This window comes from Chiroxiphia lanceolata, chromosome 1 (assembly GCF_009829145.1).
Source record: "Chiroxiphia lanceolata isolate bChiLan1 chromosome 1, bChiLan1.pri, whole genome shotgun sequence".
In the NCBI taxonomy this organism is placed as follows: Eukaryota; Metazoa; Chordata; class Aves; order Passeriformes; family Pipridae; genus Chiroxiphia; species Chiroxiphia lanceolata.
The window spans coordinates 66,695,355-66,717,509 of NC_045637.1; the positions used below are offsets into that span (position 1 = coordinate 66,695,355).

At 39.2% G+C, this 22,155-nt stretch overlaps 1 protein-coding gene across 20 annotated transcripts in view; it reads right to left on the bottom strand.

Annotated features, from left to right (window-relative positions):
* LOC116799594 (poly(rC)-binding protein 3-like) overlaps window positions 1-22,155 on the bottom strand; it is a 497,681-nt gene that overhangs the window by 63,242 nt on the left and 412,284 nt on the right. The gene's annotated exons all lie outside the window — the stretch shown is intronic.

Sequence of the window (22,155 nt, forward strand, 5' to 3'; positions counted from 1 at the left end):
CATATATATATGCATGTATTTTTTACATGTGCCTTGTGCGGTTTTCATTTCTCTCCTTGTTACTACCTCTCTCTTTTTTTTTGCTCTTGCAAAAGGGATATTTTTGTTTTCTCTCCAGCTAGAGAGAAATTAATTCTGAGCCTAAACACTGATCCCTGCCAGCAACAGTGGATGACACATTATCAAAGACATCTGAATAACTAAAAACCACTTGCTGTTGTAAATCTGGGCACTGTCTGACTTTGTTTTTGTCTATGAGGCCCAGAGGTGGCTCAGTCCCTCAAAGGCCAAAGCTGAGCTTCAGCCTGCAGTACAAGGAAGATTTTTCTTAATTCCTAATGACAAATTGCAGATTTTCAGTCATCTACAAAGCCATAAATATCCTAAAATGCTAATGAAAGCTGCAAGGGCTGGCTTTGAAGGGATAAACAAGATGCATTATGAGTTTATTAATGCAAGGAAATTTATCAGTACAAACAAAAATGGGGGTAGGAAGGAATATTACCAAGGGCAGGCAAATTCCACAGCAGAAAAGGCTTAGCGACTCCTTATTCAGTTTGTCCTTTTCAGACTTAACTCATAGAGCATAAAACCCTTAAACAGACCATGCCTCTCAGTAACCATCCCTTTTGTTACCCATCCTCTCTAACAACCGCATTAGCTTTGCATCTTCGAGCTTCCCAAAAAATTGCCATGCTTGGGCACTGGCTAATGAGCACTTCTAGGGACAACCATTTTGTGATTCAGTGTACAGCAGTGTTTCATTAAGGTAGCAGGCTATTGTACCCTTGTGGAGATTGCTCAGGCATGGGACAAAACCATCGGAGGGACCTATGGGATCATTCCCCTAAAAACACTGGAGGAACTATCATGCAGACTGTTTCATCCATTGATTAAGCTCCATCTTAAGAGCCACTATGCGCTTTACTAGACTAAAGTGAAGCCCACCTTAGTTGAACATGTTATGTGTGAGAGCAATCAACAGCAATGTTTAAAGAAAGAGCACAAGAAACATGTATGGAGTGATTCCTGATGGACTTGCTGATCTGCCAGCAGTCATGGTATTCTGAGAGACTGCATCCAGATCCACATTTTCAGAAGCCATTGGTAGACCACTCTTCCAAGAATCTGTCTAATGCCTTCTTGAATTCATACATCTGGTCTGCAAAAGCTCTGGTCTCACACATTCATTATTAGTGTGGAAAAAAGTGCTCCGCTCTATCTGCCTTAAATTTGCTCTTATTACATGTTTTGCCCTGTGAGTACTATCTTAAGACCATTCCAGAAAGTCACTCATCTGATTGCTGAAGCTTCTCACTTCAGCCTGAGCTGTGAGTGGCCAAACCACTCCTGACATTTTTGCTGGTGGGAAATATACTGGAAGACGAAGAGTTTTCTCTCAAGCCTCTGTATGAGTACTGAGAACCACAAAGAGTTTCTGTGCCTTCAGTGACTAGAAGAGTAAGTAGCTGACATGCGTGGGGAGAGGTGAGAAGAAAGAGGAAGAAAGAGCAACTTAAACTCCTCTTTCCTCCTTCCTGATTTTCCCTTGCCCAGTGTGGACTCAGTGTATTTAATACCATATGATCCATCACCCAGCCTGTAGACACTGATATAAATCCATTTATTCCACATTTCTAGGCTTATCACTTACATTACATATTCCCTATTCTGATGGAGAAAAGGGAGATGAGCAGACAGGCGGCTGCACAAGAAGGCAGAAAACAGAAGCAGCCTGGCCATGTTTCTGATGCATTATACGCACAAGAGGGTGAGAAGAAAATGAGGCAGATGGTAGGGAATGGCAGAGAAAGATATCAGGCTGTATTCTGCTTCTCTAAGGTTAGACCACGACTCAGAGGAAAGCCTGCAACTGGATGACCATAACAGGTCCTTCCAACAAGTTCAGAGCGAGGAGTAGAGTAGATGACTGTGGTTGTTCCCAGACTAAGAAATGGAATGGTCTCACGCTACTCAACCAGCTCTTTGTTGACAGCCAGAGGCTAAAAATGAAATTCCATCACAAATATCATTAAAAATATCACTGCTACCTAATTTTTAAAGGATTTTCTTACTGTCCCTCCCCCCAACAAGCTTAAACTCTGGCACCTGGTACTAAGAAACAGAACAGATGTCTGGGGGAGGGCTGAGAGCGTGTGTGCCTGCAAGGAGTTAGGCAGCTGTGTGAGATACAAAAGGAATTAATTCAAAAAGGCAGTCTCACATGATAAGGAAATATGTGAAACCTGTACAGACACTATGAAGAGAGAAGACTTACTATGCCAGGTCATTTACATCTGCTTCAGTCATCCTGAGAGTGAAAATATTCTGGATAAAACATTTACGCTTTTATAAAGGAAACATATAGCACTGTTAACTACCTGGGTAATTCAGTTTTAAAGACAGATTAAAACAAAATGCACTGTTGTACTTCATTATTTTTAACTAATTAAAACAAAATTTTCTGCAGACAACATCGCAAATGTGCTGATCTAGATCTCTGTGTGCGTGCAGATGTCAGATCATGGCACAAGGAAGGGAATGATTTTCTTCCACAAAGCCTCCTACCAGACAGCAATGCATCTGTGTATTCATAAACCTACTGCTGTAATATAAATGCTCATTGTTAATATCTAATCAGTAAAATAATTTCCCTCTCTTTTGCAAAATCAGTATTTTGTACAATTTACTACATTCCTGGCTTACATGTGTCTCTCTGCAAGCAAACAGAAGGCTAAACACATAAGGCTGGGAGAGCTGTCTTAGACTGAAAAAAAATCAGTGTGTCACACTTTTCATGAATGCCAGAGGACTCCACAGGTGAGCAGAGAGCATCGTGCAGGCAGATACAGTCACTGACATGGTTAAATTTTAAGAGTGAGGGTATATGCATTTTAGCCTGCCTTCAGCAGAGAGCTGGCAGTGACAGGAGGACAGCTGGACAACATCATCTTTCTGACCTTGGGACTCTGGACCAGAATGGACAAAATCCAAGATCTGGGGTTCTGAAGTTCCAGGTGACAAGCAAAACGTATCATGCCCACATCAGACGGTTCCCAGCAAACTCCAAATCTTTGCTTCCTGTGGGGCTTTTACACTGTCCTGTGGACATTTTCACTGCTGTTTATCATGTAAAAGGTGAACATTTTTCTTCAGGTAGAAAAAGACATGCAAATACATTTAAAAAAAAAAACAAACCCACAACCTTTTAAAAACTGCAATAAAATGGGCATGTAGTCTTATGCAAATACCTTTTATCTGTAAGTATGTGTTTCTACACATTTTTAGTATCAGCTATCCCAAGCTGGCATAAAACCACATGTCCTATATGGTCACTATTCATTACGTGCAATTTTCTAACACAGCTTTTCTACAATTGTTGGTAGATTGGGTGAATAAAACAATAAGCAGATAAGCCACGTGTTCATCAGACTACTACAAAAACCAACACAGTTCCTTAGGGATTTCAGTGAATTAATAAAAGCTACAAAATGAACTATACAACTGAAGGGCAGTGTCACATCCCCCACACATGCTCACACATGGAAGTTAGGAATCCATGTGGCTAAGGGGGTAGTGTGAGATGGTTGCCTGAAGCCTGAGACATGGAAAATCAACCTCATGACCTCCTTTCTTCCTACCCCTCAAGCCTATCAATTCCTTCCAAGAAAACAAACAGACCATTGCAGAGAATATGGTAGCACAGTGCTTAAAAAAAATATGTATGTTTTAAATCTCTAAGGTGACCACTTCAGGCACACAGGATAAGAAAGCAGCAGGTAAGGATGCTAAAGATGAATAAAATAAACGTAGTACCAAGGCAGACGTCAGGCAATTGATCTCTGAGTTTAAAGTCCAAATAAATTACTTGACATCCGTGAATCTGCCAAGAAAGCTAATCATCTGGAAGATCCAGAGGGATGGGAGGGAGGAGGGAGAGAGAATGTGTACAGGGTGATATGGGATGAAGCTGCACAGTCACAGAGGTGTGCTGGAAAGCAAAGAGATGCAAAGAGGAGAAAAGGCAGGAAGAAAGAGAGAAATGAAGCTTCCGATAGCTGATACAGGGACTAATGTGAGAAAAATCAATGTGGAAGTAAGAATCACCTGGAAATATAAAGGAGGAAGCCTGCTCCGTTATGTGAAACCTTGATTATACAGTTGTTAAATCTGAGCCTGTTGGGAAAAATGAAACTGGTCGGAGCACCCAGCACACCATTCCCTGTGCTTGGGCCTCAAAACTTCTTGAACCTAATTATGATGCTTCATCACCACCAACTGAAAGATGTCACTATGAAGAAAGCAAGAAAGAATCTACAGATGAAATTCGAAAGAAAAAACACCAGTTGTTCCACTGGAAGAAAAAAAATAAAAAAGATAAAAGAATGGGGAAAGTATAGGGACTGACATTCAGGAGAAGTCAAGTCTAATTTAAATGAGGACATTTAAACTCAGTCATATGGTTTCCATGTATATGTAGCTTTAGAAAAAGATAACTTCTATAAAGGAGACATAAGAACATTCAGTCTCTCACAGTAAATTTGTCATTTTCACAATATGTGGAAACACACCAAAGGAGGGGTAGCTAGGCAGATATCAAGCCATAGCACGGGGGTAGGAAAAGATGGGATGAATAAGGAGACTAAGATGAGATCAGAGTAACCTGAAGATGAACAAAGAGAATTATCATGAGTTATGAAGAATTGGAAGTTGGACAGTAACACACTGGTGTTATGAAGAAATAGTTCAGAGTTTTAGCAAGAACTCTTAAAAAATAAGTTATTACCAAAAGAAAAAAAAAAAAAAAGATAGCAAGAGTGAATAGAAAAGAACAGAGAAAACTGAAACACAGAAAGTCATGAAAAGGCTGTAGCTAAGTGTTCTTAATCAGAAGCCTCCGGGTGGTGGGAGACCTCCCAGGAATTGGAAGAAACACACTGCCAGGGATCAAGATGAGAAGAAAGGACCTGTGCTTTCAGCAGAGCACAGTTCTTCGGAGGCAGATGATTTTAATCTTTCATTTAAACTGGAGGGAATACAGGAACACAGGAAAATTAGTACAGGGCAAGAAATGACGATATTATCAACAGAAATCAACACATTCAGCCATATATGTAAGGCTTAAAATTAAAAATAAGTTGTCTTCCATGGAAAAGTTCATGCTATCAAACGAAGAAATAACTGCTTAGCTTTCAAGTTCTTTGATAAGCCAAGAAGTTACTATTTATGATTTTACACTTGAAAGCAACATCTCTGGATGTCAAAGGACTAAACAGGGTTATGATACAGGAAAACATTGGCAAAAGTTTAAAAAAAACAACAATCACAACTCTAAGTGAAATCCAAAGCAAAACCAGCTCAGATCCAGTTGTATTATTTTGTTTCAAAAACCTTTTTTTCAGAGAGCATGAAAAGGGATAATGATCAGCTGGTATACGGTCTCAGCTGAAACAATAGAAGATGACTGGATATTTGCTAAACCCACACCTCTTCAGTTTCTGTGTCAACTGAAGGATGAAGAAATCTAGTGTTACTAAACCACATTGTTGCGAGGTTACCAAGAACAAAAAGCTCACAGGTAGCCCACAATAATCAAACAGTAATATAACAACGACAACTCTTCAAAGGATTTATCTTCCAGTAATAGCTATTTGCAAAAGGAGAAATCAGGCTTTGGAACACTCTAATTTTATACAGAAGCCTCACCAGGAGAACCTGATTAATGAGAAATAGCTAAAGAAGCAGGTGCAGCATGAACCCTTCTACTTCAGTAGTTCAATCTCCCAAATTACTAGAGAGGACCATACAGAAAGGAATGAGATTATACAATTTATTCACATCCTTATAATTTATATCCCCAAAATAGATTTAATGTTAATCTCTAACTCTTTCATGAAGTGACCAAGATCTGCAGAACCTGGTTCCCTTAAAATGTCGTATCATGACCCATTCTAAGTAGTTTGATCATTGGTAGGGATCCAAAAATCCAGAAATGAGAAAATTAATTCTTTGTGTTACCAGAACAAAGCCTGTGTGTGTCTGCGTGTGTGTGTCTCAGTTGGAAAAACGGGTTTTTGCTAAAAAAGATAAAATAAGATACAGGAATAGCTCAAGAATTAAATTTAAAGAAACGCTAGAGAGAAGGTTTCAGGAAATTCATAAATCCTATGCTCAAATAGATCTAAATAACAACTAATAGGATAGTAAGCTGAACATGGGCCACACAGAGCAGCAACTGAGTACACCAACAGATATAAAAATACATGTGGTTTGTTTGTTGGTTTTTTTAAAGTGGTAAATTATTAGCTCAAAAGTCAAAGGAGATTAAAAAGCAACATATTATTCCACTAGTTAACAGCTCCCAACAAAAGGTAGTTCCAGAGCTTAGCAAGTCATGTGCTTATTTTACTAATTATTGTAAAGATGTCTTTATCTGTGATACAGTAAGCTCTGTAGTTACTACAGATAGCCAGATGTAAAACTGACACGGAAAGAACATAATGAAAAAATAACAGAACAACTTTTAAAGGCAAAAGCAAGTATAAAAACTGGCAAGACTCCAGTCGTTTGAATGTAATTTTATGAAGTCTGTGAAGCAGCACTAGTTTTTCCTTGACAGATATGTTTAATGGTATTTAGCCAGAGGAAGAACCTATCCTATCTATAGAAGAAGTTGTCTTGTGTTCTCCCTAGAAAATGAAATGCCCTCACTGCATACAACTGATGTCTCATTTGCTGAAGATCACTAGATGTCGAATAATCTTTGAAGAGAATAGCAAAAGATTAGAGACTTATTTTTTCTGTTCTCAACTCATGAATGTTTAACTGCTGAACTTGATGTATATGAGTCCCATTCTTTCAGTGGACCACTTCTCCTCATGCTAGTCAAAAAGCACATGCTTCAGCCAATGGCACTAGTTGTTTCCTTTTTGATTTATCGAAGGAAGCAAACAGCAACCTATTTATTAATTCTTCTACTTATAAAGCTTTTTGTAAAGCCTTCTGACTAAACAATATGGTATTGTGAATTTATTACAGGAATAAAAATCACAGAAGCACAATAAAGACTACTGTCTCGTTGTTCACGAAACTATTTCCTACCATCAACACTCAATGATAAATTGTTTATTTAACATAAATTAATGTCAAAATATTATTCTGTGTGTGAATAGACAGCTACACACTGCAAAAATAAAGAAAGTCATCCCTTCAGAAAACATCACATGTCAAACAGCTAATAAATGCTATTAGATGCCTGGAAATCAAGTATCAGAAAATTCAGAAAAACTGTATCATGGCATTTATCAAATGCCAAACAGATCTGGGATCTGAGCGAAGTAAGTAATTTCCAGCCTATGGAAAACACAGTGATTATTTTGCCAAAGGTATCTTCCATCTTTCTTTTTTTTTTTTTTCTCCTTTCTGTAATTATTTCGGAAAGAATTACCTTGGCAGGAATGCAGAGAGCATCTTTACAGTTCGCCATGAACTGAAAAACAAGCAGTGCAGTGTGCATGTCGATACTCCGTACAGATCCAGCAGCCAACTAACACTTCTGCATATGTGAAAAAGCCAGGCAGATAAAAGCTCCTGCAGATAGAAGCTGCCATGCTAGACTAATGAAACAGAAATGCTTCCACTAATAAGAAATTGTGGCAGCCCACTATAAATTACTCTGCAGACATAATCTCCAGGAGGATTCGATGACGAGTTCAGGACAGACAGAGCAGAAAGTGGTTATCTTTCCTTTCCTAATGGCAGCAATGAAATTAACAGTAAGCTTCATCATGAACCTGTCAGTTTGCAATATAAGGGAAGAGAATGTATGCATATGGTAGACCAGTTATTTACCAAAGAATCTAAAGCTCTAATCATAGCTTTGAGCACACAATCAGCTTTACCTGCCACTTTATCCTCTGGCTCCAAAATCCTCAAGCAAGGCACCATGTTTCTCAAACCCCTGAGATTTTTTATGTTGCTTGTTTCAAATAGAAATTTGTCCTTACTTGCTTATGTTCAAGTAAGAAACAGATACTCCAACTAACTTGAAATAATCATTCCATATGGAGTGAGATAACCCCCACAGGGAAGGTGGGGGAAGAATTGAGCAGACCACCACCACCACCACTCCCACCAGTAGCACAGTGGTCTGTCCAGCACAGAGCTGTTTACAAGAACGGCCTACTGTATAAAAACAGATTTTTGGTCCACACCTGTTCCTGGAAAAACCCTACATTCTAACGTAAACATTGTAAACATCTGTTATACCTGTTAAATTATCTCTGCCCACTAAAGTCAAATGCATGACTTTCACATTTCCTCAATTAAATAGTCTTATTTTTAAACAGCATTTAAATTGTACATTTACCTTAATACAGTTTAAAACAAATAACGCAATAACTTTGCTTGTTGATTTAAAAATAAGTCCACTTGGCACTAAAGGAGAGTCAACCTAAAAAAATGTTACTTTTTCCATTTTTTTAAAATCTCTGAGAGAACAGAGAAATCATTCACATGGTCTGTTTCCAAGATATTGTAAGTGAACTAGATTTACATACATGTATAAAAAGACACATTTCAATACAGAATGCATATGTGCATAGAATATGGTTGCTGGGAAGCAAGTAAGGTATATTTTTTTACATGACATATGTGGCCAAGGATAAAAGACTGCCAGGGCATAATCTAATGAGCAAATATTAGGAACAGATTGATTTTAAAAATGAGATTTTTATCTTTAGTAAAAACAGTCTCACAGACATAGGGATTTGTAATTTTCTTTGTCAGTACATACAGGAGTACAGATAAGTTTCTTATTGATCAAAGGAAAAAATTCCCCATAGCAGTAGACTAGTCCAAGAAATATGGAAGGTTCTTTAATTGGAAATATTAACCCACCAAGTATGTTCTGAATGGGCACAGAACAAACAGATATTTAAATATCTTTAGGTTTTTATAATTCCATCACTGTTGAAATGATATCTGCCCTAGAATATATCTTTGTCCAATCTATTTGTAAATTAAAGGCTTAAAGGCTTTCTAGACATATTTGGTTTGATAAACATGGGTCAGTTGTTTCACTCAAACCACAAACATGGTTGTAGTTTAGAGAAAAGAGGTTAATAATAATAATACATTTCACCTTATTAAACAGAAAAATATTTATTGATATAATTGAATCTCTGACACAAACAAGAAAAATATCACTTTTGTCATCACCTTAATTATGTTATTTACAAGGCTGTGATTTGAAAATCCTTTCACATTTCCTAGATGAATAAAATAAATACTTATTTAAAGAAAGGGAAATTCATACAGCATCTAATGAAGGGAAGAGGACGAGCTCCCATACTTCTGTCACAAAGGGATTGGTACCAGCCTCTGGAATGTAAGTCATGGGCTCCCTCCTGGGACACAACACTTGTGCTTCCTTGAGGCAAGGATGGATTGGGAATTGTCTGAGAAACTGGTCCAACAGCAGCACAGCTGTAACAGCTGCAAATATGGCTAAGCACTGCAAAGACTTCCATCATTCATGGGCATAAAAGGGAAAACAAGAAGCAACGTTGCCATGTCCTGACAGGATTTGTTGCCTTCAAAAGTCACAAACTGAATATTTAAGTTCTCAGTCACTGGTGGTTAATCAAAACATACAGCATTATACAGATTTTACTGTGAAACTCAGGACTATGCAGCGAATAAAAAAACCCAGTAAGTTCCAGGCCCTCATTTGAAACAAGATTTAACAAAAAACCCCAATCAAAAAAAACAACAACCAGTCCACAATAAATTACTCTTTTATGGGCCATCAATACTCAGAGTAAAGAGCCAAACACATGCCAAGATTTAAGCCACTTAAATCAATATTTTTGTCACTGATTTAAACCAGGAGACTCTTTAAAACTCAAAAGCCAGTCTAATTGATGAAGTATTAAAAAAAAAAGGAAAAAAATCAAACAGTTTATTTATTAGTGACTTCAAAGTGCTAGTTTTAAAGTGAGCCACTATATCTTGCTCTAGCACTGGGAAAAAACAGTACTAAAGCCATCCATTTGTTACTTCTCTGCAACCTTTAGAATGGAAGGAGCCTATTTTTGAATTAACACTCATTTGCTTCACCCAGTAACTCAGCCGAAACAGTGTTTCACAAAGTATTTGTCCTTCTGTCTAAACTTCAGTCCCTTTCCATACAAATACATGTATACATACCTACCTGTGTATTTCTGCATGTATGTATACAAGCTTCCCAACCACTTTCAACATTTTTAAGAGATACAGGGATGTCAAATGCGTCAGGTTCACACAAGTTTCACTGAGACACAAACTAGAGGCACAAGGTCACAGTTCCACCGCAGGAAAAGCTCTGGTATGAACCAAATAGGACAAGATGAAATGGCCTTAAGTTGCACCAGGGGAGGTTTAAATTGGATATCAGAAAAAATTTCTCCACCAAAAGGGTTGTCAAGCATTGGAACAGGCTATTCACAGAAGCAGTTGAGTCACCATCCCTGGAGGTATTTAAAGGAGGTGTAGATGTGGCACTGATGGCGCTGAGCTCAGCAGCTCATAGCCAGCCACGCCATGTGGTAGCCTCCTCTCATAGTGATAATTGCCAGAGAGCAAAGTGGGAGGAGGGGACTCTGAAAGTCAACTAATACAATTGCTGAAAAAGCTCCCATATTCAGAGAAACTCCCAACAAAAGGTGCTTTAAGCAGACACGGGACAAATATTCCATTTCCCCCCCTCCCTCCACTGCTCCAGTAGCTTTGTGACTCATACGCAATCCCACTACCTTTAACAGAGTTTCATGGACATAACTGGATGTGTACTTTGGTCCTCTATGTTCTTTATGAAAACAAGACGGGATCTCTGCTAATGAGAATGATTTGACTCTGCCCTTAGCTTCCCATCTATGTCTTGGGACCACAAAGTAGTCCATTCGTTCATTTAAAATAAAAAAGTAAAGATCAAGAGAAGGTAATTACTGACTTACTGCAGAGACTCCAAATATGTGCTGAGGAATAGGTTACTACTAAATAAATTTTAAAACCCCTAAAATTAAAAAAAAGCATTACTAAAGTTTTGGTAGTATCTACATCAATAACTAGAAGAGGGTATTAGCAACACATTAATGACAGTCATTTGGGAGGACTGCAGATGTTAAAAAAAGAGAAGAGCTCAAATAGGAGCAGAAATGTAATAACCCAAAAAGTAACACAGTGAAAAGAAAGTGACAATAAATCTACAACAAAAGCAATATATTTACAATACAAATACAACAAATAGGGAAACCCAGTTCTTAAAAATTAGTCAAATCTGGAAGGCTCTGATGATATAAAAGGCCTGGGGATGACATAAAGTTACAAATTAAAGGTTGAAAACTTACACTTTGAAGCGGGGAAAGAGGAAACAATTATGTTCGCATAACCACCTCCTGTTTCATATTTGTATCTGGACACTCCATAACCCTAGCAAACCAAAACAAAAAGAACCTGAACTCCCCCCCCTTCCCCGAAAAAATGGAAAAGAAAAAGTAGGAGTTTATGAGAGAAGAGTGGAAAACACCTATTAGTTAAAAATGATAGAAAGATGGAGGTGAATTTTAGCCACTGTCCAGTCTATCTTCTATAGACTCACTTTGTAACGGAAAGCACATGAACTAATGAGGTCTCTTTAATCTCCAGTCTTCAAGACTTTGGACATTTTCTGTCTCTTTTCCATTTTTACCAGAGTCTTGGCATTATTTTTACTAAAGTTAGGGAGGAGAGGGATGTTTTAGAATTTTTTTTACTATTATTTAGTCAATAAGTAAGTTAACTTGGTAAGAGGAAAAGGAGGTCATATAGTATTCAAAAAGATACAATACTTGTCTTCTTTTTTCCCCTCCAGTGCTCTGTATTGAAATCTGAAAAGCCCGTTTCAGATTCTGCACGTTGCTATTGCACACGTAATAATAGGACACACTGGCCTTTGATACAATTCTCTTCAGGGAACAAAAGCTTCCTTTGGCACAACTACAGCCACTGCTTGTTGTAGGTTACACATGTCTTTCCAGTCAAGCATGATTAATAACTGTTAAAAAAAAAATGCTCATGACCCATGGCAAGTATTCTTTCAACTATAATACCAGCATTATGGGCTCTGAATCTCAGTAATTTTAAAATGTGCTTCTACAATGGAACTATAATTTAATTACTTTTTCTGCAGCCTGTTCCATTTTGTTTCATCACTTTGATTGCACCATGCACTTGGCAGCTTATGGAAGACTGCATCTGCCTCCAGGATTATTTCACTGGGCTCTTTCGACATCTGTTTCTGAAAATGACTTTATTTGCAGTGGCATAAAGAATAATCAGAGACTTGTTTAATCCACACAAATTGGAAAAGCGAGAGACACAGAGACAGAGATGGAGACAGGGAAGAGACAGAGGGAAAAGAGAAAGCAAATCTATGCTGCATGCCCTAGAAGACATCAAAATAATCTCTCCTTTTCCTGTACTTCTGAAAATGCTGTTATCTGATGGATGATATGATACATGGAAAGATGAGTCACTAAGTCAGTTCCGTTTAACGTTTAGGAGGAGTTCACAGCCGCAATACATAAGACATTCTAGCCAAAGCTTCATGTTGTGCTTGATCAGTTTAATATAATTTTCAGGAATCACATTTGCAACCTCATCCATTGAGAATTACAAAGCAGTCTGAAATGATCCGTAGCAGTTGACAAAAGTCCTTATAATAAATGAGTTAAACCCAGGCTCCAGCCTGACCTGACATCTTTCCAAAGGCAGCTACAGTCAACACCTGTTGCAGAGTGCCATAGCAGAGTTTAGCAGTCACTCTGGTGGATAACTTCCCACATACTATCAGTCATGAACTGGGTCACCTGTGTATCAGATGGCCAAGTGCAAGGCCTCTGTAACATGCCCCTGCCTGCATGAGCTTTTATTCAGCACAGTGGAAACCACCATTGTCAACTCATGTTTACTTTTGTGTTATGGATGGGTTTGTTAACACACAAACCATTATAAGCATTTAAAGAAATATTCTCTAACAGATCACAGCTGTTGGCTGTGTTTTGTTTTGTTCTTTAGTTCTTTTTGCTTATTTTTTTTCAGATGAACAGATATTTGTCAAGAAACATCCACTGTCTCCCTAAGAAAGTGCTGCAGGGAGGCAGCTCCAGCAACAGAAGCAGACAACATGGCTTTAAGGACCAGGGCCACTAAAATTCAAAGCACTGGAGGGAGCAGACCATAAGGATAACAAGCAGAACAATCCCTAACATGGTCTTACTTTTGAGAGTTTAAAATGTTGCCCGTCTTGTTGCTCCTTTCTTTTTGGAGATTTATTCTGTATTATTTGCTGGTCTTCTGGGCTATATTGCTTTAGCAAGCACATCAGAAATTAGCTGCTTTGGACACATATATTTTACTAAGAATTACATAAAAGCAACCCCAAAGGGGGCCTTACAGTTCTCAGAAAAACAATGAAGAAAAATCATTGTCCCCAGAAGTAATAGGTACCATGGAAATGCACAATATCTGGACACAAACAATTCTGTAATAGCCCTATTCCCATGGTTGTGTAGCCTTAACTAACTGTAACAAACATTTGGGCTTTCCTTTCTCATATGACCAGAATGACTCTTGTCCCAGTCAAGATCCCAGCTTGCTTCTGGGATTTCATCCATCTAGAGCATGTAACATGCTCTTAAGAGGTGTCCATGCACTTTATTGTTGTTCCCACCAGAAAGTCACAAAAGGGAAAACCAAAAAATTCCACTTTTGTATTGCACTGCCTCACCTTTCCTCAGCAAAATACGGCAGGTTAGCTGAGGACATGAAAAAAAAAATCAAAGCTCCCACATTGCTGATCTACTTACAGGCAATACGAGAAGCAAAACTCCACTGGCAACCTGTGTATCTAGTAACTTGGCAATCTTGACAGACTGCATTTGGAAGCCTGGTTATTTTCATGAAAGACATAATCCCCAAAGTAAACAACTGAAACTTTTGGAAGGAAACAGACCAAACCAAAAATTCACAGCTAGCGAAAAGGAAAAGAGTCATCAGCGTATATTGCTGACGAATTATTTGAAACCCTGGAGAACAAGGTTCTCTCCCCTCGTTTCTAACCAACCCCCACCAATATCCCTCTGATGTCTGAAGGCAAGGTGAAGATTTGATAGAAGATACCAGCTATTCACAGAAGGTTTCTATTTGGCTAAATCAGATAGGGAAGCTGCCCTGAAGAGTAATACACTCCAGTGGTAGAGCATGCTGTGAAAATCCTATTAACAGAGATTATTAAGAATTATTTTGTTTCTTTTTTTATTTTTTCTTTTTAATTTAGGCAAATTTACTTCCTCCTCTCATTTTCCACCTCACAAGCTTGGGCTGCAACACAGCAGTTGTTTAGGGCCAATGGAAAAGAAATTATTTATTGCTTTTCTAGAGTTCTGAAGTAAACTGTACACAGCATAAGACACACAGAGGTTATTACAATCTGACAAGATGGCTTTTGTTCTTTGGTAATACTGGCAAGACAACAAAGCCATCATGCTTAACTAGAAATTCTCCCTAAAGAATTTGTAGGAATTTACTGTTTAACAGCCAACATGAAAATAGGTTTGCCTATGAAGTATCAGCTAGTGACCACTATTGGATAATGAGTAGATGTCTGTGTTGTACTGCTGGTCAGACGTGGCTCGGCATTTCTGTTTCATAAAAAGGGTCCCTAAAGACAGGATAACTGTTTGAACATACAGATGTTTACCTTAGCGTAGTCACATGAACTTGAGCTGAAGCTTTCAAACCACTGGTAGCTTCTGAAGAGATAGAAAGCGATGCAATCCTTTAAGCACTGGTAATAAAAGCAGTTTATAAGATCAGGGTCAAGCCAGGACAGGGCAGCATGGGGCAAGTGCCTCTTTACTCAGGTTACTTAACAACAATACAATTGTAACCTTGTTGCCTGTGCTGATGCCAGTTTGGATGCTGGTGCTAGCACCTGCTCCGATGTTCAGAGGTTGGGTATGTACTTCGGTAAACAACGAACCCAGTGTTGGACAGACTCTCCTGCCAGCAGGAGGCAGAGAAGGAAGGCTGAATGAGAAAAGAGTGGGAGCTGCACCCTGACGCCAAGGGAGCAGAGGGCCATGTGGAGCTGACATGTGGAGAAGACAAAGGAGAAAGGGTGAAAATGTGGCACTGAGTCAGAGAAGGGTACTTCTGCCATCACTTGTGGAGGGAAGATGGTGCCCCATGATGCAAAAAGCAGAGAACACAGTAGCCAGTTAACCTGGCTACTTTTTTTTTCTAAGGGAGCATTGAGAGCAAAGAGTCAATGGAGATCAAATGATTGACAAGAGGGAAGAGACCAGTCAAACTGGTGCTAAGGGTCTGGGATTGCATCAGCCATGATCAATATCAACAATGAAGTAAGCATAAAAGTTGAAAAAAGCACTACGGTGGGTGCTCTGGCACAGAGTTCAAAGTCCTGAAGTCAGGGTATAGGTATGGTCACACTTGACTCATAAATACTTGAGACAGGCAGTGTGAGGATAATGTGTCTGTCCTCTTAAAAGCAATTTTTTAAGAAGTCAAACTTGTGTTCTGAGGAAAGTTGAAAAACCAGCTTGGAAAGAGTGGAAATTCAGTGGAAATTGGTTTGGGTCTTGTCACACAGTCAGCAGTCCTCACTGGGGAAGAGCTCTCCTGCTCCTGTAACCACTGGTTCATCCAAAGCACTTAAGACACATCTCAGGAAGCAGCAGGAAGAACAGTTCATGCTCTGTCCAAGACATTCCACCAAACTCCATCAGCAAGAGAAATTCAGAAGCACAACCTGCCTTTTACCCACCAACCCTGTCTCAGGCAAGGCACAGAAATGTTTTTTGAAGACGCTCTAAAGGCTACACTGGTAACAGGGAGTAGCTCCCTCCAAAACTAAAACCTGTGTGTCAGTAAAAACAGTAGAGATGCCTCCTGAGTGCTGACAGGTCCTTAGTTATTTAGGTTCTATCTGACTACAAAACAGAGTGATTTAGGCTTGAATTAACAAGCACGTGGAGGATCCTGGTGCCAGCCCATTGTGGGCACAGCAGCAGCCAAACCAGCATGCCACCAAACCTTGCTACCATGAAACAAAATATTGTCTGCAGTCATTCTATCTTAAAAATTAAGATCGTAATTATAGGACAGTTATCTCCCAGCAACTACCCACAGAGGCAGTCCAAGACTGTCTGGAGTCAACTAGTTACATCCCATGCTACATCAGAAGAGCCAATCTGCTCAATGTACAGCACCAAAGAAGGACCACACTATAGCATATGAACGGTTCCTTACCCTTTTCCCCTTGACATGCTCCAGACAAATTAACCATTTTCTTGCAGCACTTAAGGAAACTTACTTTGCTTTCTGACGCTCCATTTCTCAGCTATGTAACTGATTTTCATCTTCAATTTACATATACATCCTTGAAGTGAAATCAATTAAAAGTGGCTGAAATGAAAATGGACTCTCTTTGCAATGGGCAGACCTAGTTTCTGTCTGTGGCTGTCCTTCAACTCAACAGGAGAAGTGATAAGATACAAAAGGAAAATGATCTATGTGGGAGGCTTCACTGGTCTCTACTTAATTAGCTGCTGTTTAGTATGTGAAACACACAGCAGCGTGCACCTTCATGTCCACACACGTACTTATAAAACCAATGTGCAGTGGTAATGGGATTGATGTATTTTCTATAAATTGGGAAATGACAACAAAACAGTGCCAGAGGAACTAGTCAGTGTTACTCCAAAAACAAATCACGATTTTCCCAGACTGCAACAGTCTGTTTAACATCGAGCTCACGAGCAGGATATTCTTTGTCTTCAATTGCTTCCATAAAGCGGAAGCTCTGTCTTTGCAACAGCATTCACACTACCTAGTTTTCCCAGCCTGTACTGTAATATAAAATCAAGATAATTGAGAGATCAGCCATGCAATACACATATACATATATATATATATCTATTCATTCCACATAAAACTGCTGGTATCAGCCCCAATGCTCATCCAGTGCTCAGAGATAATATTTTGATCACATAAAATGCAGCAGCAACCACTGTTTTATCACACAGTCATTCTATACACAAATGTCAGATTATGTATTGTTCTTGGCAATGCAAATGTCAGTTTGGATTGTTCACAGGCTACAGACATGCCCCAGGTTATTCTGAGTCTCCTTTGGAGCTGAGGCATGAATTCTCAGCACCTCACAGAAGAAAAAGCCTTTCCCAAAAGGGGTACGCTGGTCTTGCCTTTCTGGCATGAAAGAAGCACAAATAAAATATTAAGTCCATGCTTTCTAACCCCTAAATTGCAGCATCAAAAAAAAAAAAAAAGCAGGGCAGGACAACTTCTGTGGATATGTAAAATTAATGATCCAGCTTCTCTGATCTGTGAGCACAGGTGAATGGTGAGCAAAAAGTCACAGGTCTTCTGGGCACAAACTAGACCTTTAAGGAGGATGTCAGTCATCTAAAAAACATGTAAAGGAGAACAGCACAACCCTTGGTGGATGACTTCTACAGAGAATCACTCCTTTACCGTTTCTACAGCAACCTGTTGATAATAAAATATTAATGGTGGATGCCTGTGAACTAAGAGCGTGAAAGAGAAGGCATTTTAGGAAAAAGGAAGTATTAGACATAACTGGTGTGTTAATTGTTGCCCTTTGTTTCCCTTGATTTCCTTGTGTTCTAAACAGAAAAGGTGGTGAACCACTCTGAAGGACTTCCTGGGCTTTTGCGCCAGCCTCCAAATGGCTCTGCTTCACAGTTTCTCATTGTAACAGATTTGATTAATGACAAAATTGAGGAAAAAAGATGTAGACTGTCTGAAAATGTCAAACCTAATAATTTTTGGTTTGTTTTGGAATTTTTTTGTTCTAAAGTCTGAGAAGCATAAATTCTGTTGAAACATTAGGACCTTAGAAAAGAATTACACAGGTATTTTGTTATTATGGCTAGCTGAACAAAAACCCCCCAAACCTCCAAACCCACAACACTGCCTCCCAGAGTATTTCTTCAAAGATGAAGTTTCAAATGCTCCACAAAACCTAAGGCATCATGTTTTTTATATGAGGTGTGTATGTGTTAATAAAGGGACATCTTGGTGACATTCCCCAAGCCTTGGGCAAGCTGATAGTGCCTCTCCTCACTTTAAGCCTTCCTCCCTGCTGGTTTGTTCTAGAGACTTAAATAAAAATATTCTGAATTTCAGCAAGGTATTTCAGCAAAGTCCCATTTCTGTTACCTAACAATATGTCAAATATCATCCATTCCCAGATATTTCTGCAATTGAAAAACAGTGAAAGCCAGCTCTTCCAGGAATACAGATAACCAAGATAACTGCAGTACTGAAATGTCACTGTACTCTTAAAAGTAATAGCAAAAATAATAACAGAACAACAAAAGAGAAATGCAAAGATGACTAAATACATCAGCAGTACCTTTCAGGTTGTGCAAATACATAATGCAAGTCTTTCTATTTCCTGAATCACAGAAGCACAGAAGCTGCTGTAGAGGAATAGTTCCAGGTTACATGTTCTCTTCCCCTGCCCACCCCCTCACACCACTCCCCAGCTGCTGATATCCCAGCACTTCTGAAAATGATTCTTTTGCCATCCACCTTTTGGAAATACATAATGTAAAACTCAGTGGGTCTTACCACCTCCTTACTGATGGACTATTAACATAACCTGGCTTGACTTTAAGTGTAGACTGAATATAGTAACAGCTGCACTCTTTCAGAAAACAAGGTACGGAGTTATTAATTTGGCCACTAGAGTCATCAGACCAGAGTTTCTTATTTGTGGCCAAGAAATTTCTTTCAGAAATACAAAAAAAAATTAAGAATCCATGCAGTGGAGGATAAAATGACTCACATAGTCTACACAGGGTTGCAACTTTGAGACATGTAGGTTTGGCCGGAAGTAAATTTGTACACAGCCTACTACAAAAGGCATCTTTGTGGTCTCTCCCAAAAATCCCTAAGTAAGTGACAGACTACTTGGAAGACTATCATGAAAACATCCTTTTCATGTAAAACTGAGTTGTTCTATTGCTCCTTTCTTTTTATTTTTAAGCAAAGAGTCTTATTTTTTTACATGAAGAACATTCCAAATCCCACTTTCCAATTTTTCTCACAAAATACGCTTCCAGCATGTATTAGAATAACAATGGCTCTTTCCAGGGAGAAGTCTTTGCTGGATGAAGTGGCAGCTAGCAGATATCTAGCTGGTAGCTGGTAGAATACCAAAATGGGAACCCACTGACCAGACTCTCTCCCAAGCTTTGAGGGAAAACTCCCTTTCCTCAGCCCATTCTCTCCCTTGCTTGAACACAAATGCACTTCTCTGGACTATGAGAGGAAGGAGGACTTCTGCCTCCATGTGGAAGAGGGACACCCTACTGTCCCCTGTCCATTCACTCCACACAGGAGCAGCTCAGCATGAGTAATGAGACACAGGTATGGAAGGGTGGCTGGAGTGCAAACACTAGCAATGACAAAAGACAGGCATGAAGCCCTACACTGACATCACGCACGCTACAGACAACAGCAGGTACCCTGGAGTCCAGGTTCAGATGGGTGAAAAGTCCTCGTGTCCAGTATTTCCTCTGGTGAGTGCCGCCAGAATATACAGAAACTGAGTCCAAGGTCTCAGGTGCAGCTTAAGTCAATCCATCTACTCATGTCATTTCCTACACTGCAGCTGTCTTCCAGATCCTACAGGAATTCTGGCCAAGCCCAGCCTTGCTATTTAGACCTATACCTCCTATGACTGCAGCCTCAAGACTCACAAACTTATATGTTCTCACTGGTAAAAATGGTGCAGCAAATTCTGCAGCCACTGAAGACAATAACGTCCCATGGACTATTTGGGGACTTACCTAGCTCAGAGCAAGGGGCCACAGCTACACAGGACCAAAGCAAACAGAAACAACGTCTAGTTCTAAATGTAGGCTTAGCTGTGAGAGCATGTCTGCCTTCTAGTAAGGGCTAACTAGATCAACAAGTTTCTGCCAGCATGGGCTGTTGAGGGACAGGAATATGCAGCTTTTGGGTACTAAAGTTCTGCTGATGCAACCTTCCAGGCCAATATATGGCCAAAATCATGTATCTACCAGAAGTAGTTTACAATGTTTGGAGATTATATACAACCTATAACATTCTCACTTGGCAGTCCAAACTGTAAACACAGTAGGTATCCTTATTTCCATTGGGACTGCTTAAGTGACTGAAGGTATACAGGAGTGGGCCTTATCCTCATGCTGGTAACATTACCTTGAACTTTGTAAGTTGAGAGCCATTTACATCTTTACTAGATTAAAGCTGCTGGCTTCATTTGAGTTTGTCTTTCAAACAGATTTAATTTAGAGGATTCTGTGTCCCTTTTGTTCCTGGTATGTAAAAAGCTAATCCATTTATTTTGGTACATGTCCCTGCTTTAAGGTGCTTTAAGAGTGCACGCTTTTTGTGACAGAGTTACAATTTATCACATACTGGCACAGAAGGAGATTAAATCCAAAATCTTGAGGTTCTGTGGCAGTTAAGTGATCACTATGCACACCGGACCTAGTTCAACCACTCCTTGAAAGCAGTTTGACAAATACCATGCTTTTATCCGGCTGGTAAATTATCTGTAAAGAAAATAAAGGTTTTATAAGTGCCTTTGCCATTCTCAGGGATACTGGGTTTGATTTATCTACCTACAGGTTTATCCTGAACTGTTTGTGGTGAATAACAAATTGAGTGGACAACATACATTTGGTATTCAAGGACGGTTGTGCGTGCGCCAAACTTGGTTTATTCCATAGGGCAATCTGGCTCAAATTAATATTACAAAATAGTATTACTTAATTTAATACAACCTGGTTTATAAGTACCTTCAAAAGGCACTCTTAGATCCAAATAAAACGTTTCTAATTTAACAGTTTGTTTAGAGATTGCTAGTTTCTGACTCTGGTTTTATGCATAATGTAACTAGCCCTTATAAACTCTGAGAGGTCTTTAAATGTGGCCATGAAGCCGAATTAAAATTTCCATGCATACGGAATAAAAATAATTTCAAATTAATCAAAAATTCTCCCTCTGTCCATGTACATATATATTTAAAAACTGTGAGTGACCCCGAGCCACTTACAGCTCAGGCTCCAAAGCCCCTGCTACCACAGCAGGCAAGCACACGTGCACATTGCACATCCTTATCTCCAGTACACATGCTATTACTTTCACATCCTCAGCAGCCCCCTTTGGTAACCTGTTGAAACTGCTTTGTTTCTGCAAACTATTTGGGTAGTGACAGATAATGCTATTTCTGACAATTCACTTTTCCCTATCATTACAAAACTCATAAGAAGGTGCTGTCACAACAGAACAGCGGCACTGGATACCTTTACCCTGTAAAAAAGAAAGTGGAGATACAGAAAACATTTTATGTGATGACAAATGCAGTTTAAGAAGTCTTCATCCTTTTTTCTATATATTTGCTTCTTTCCTGCAGTCCTCTATCCCCTCAGTCATGCTGATGCAACCATACACTGAAGAAAATTGTATTAAATTGATTTGACTTGAAAGCCAAACCAAACCAAAAAAATAAATCCAAAATCTGGATCTGGTTTATAGCACAACTCCGTAAATAATCATCTGGCACAACACAGAAGTGGGTGAAAACAGTGCAGGAACAGTGCCTTATTAAACTATCTTTGCTGGCTGAGAAAATGCTTGTGTAACCATACTTGGCTATACAGAATGGATGGTACTGAAGAATCAGATGTTTTAATTTTTCCCTAGTCATTTCGCCCATTTCTAGTTGGCTAGGTTAAAATTTTATGCTCTTTCCAATGGACAAGGTGACAACTTGGTATCTCTCTGTTTATTCCTTGCTGTTTCTCAATCACACTCTCCCTATCCAAGGAGGGACATGTTTTCGGAGCTGAATGTCTCAACAATGTGCAGTGCAACTGCCTTTGTGTTAGCAAAACAAGAGGAGCAGTCATTTCTTACTACTGCTCCTAAGACTTACTCAGTCTTAGGAGCTGCAGTGTTCTTAGTTAACCAAACTGGAAGATGTGTCAAATGGGGAAGCTAAATTAACCTGCAAAT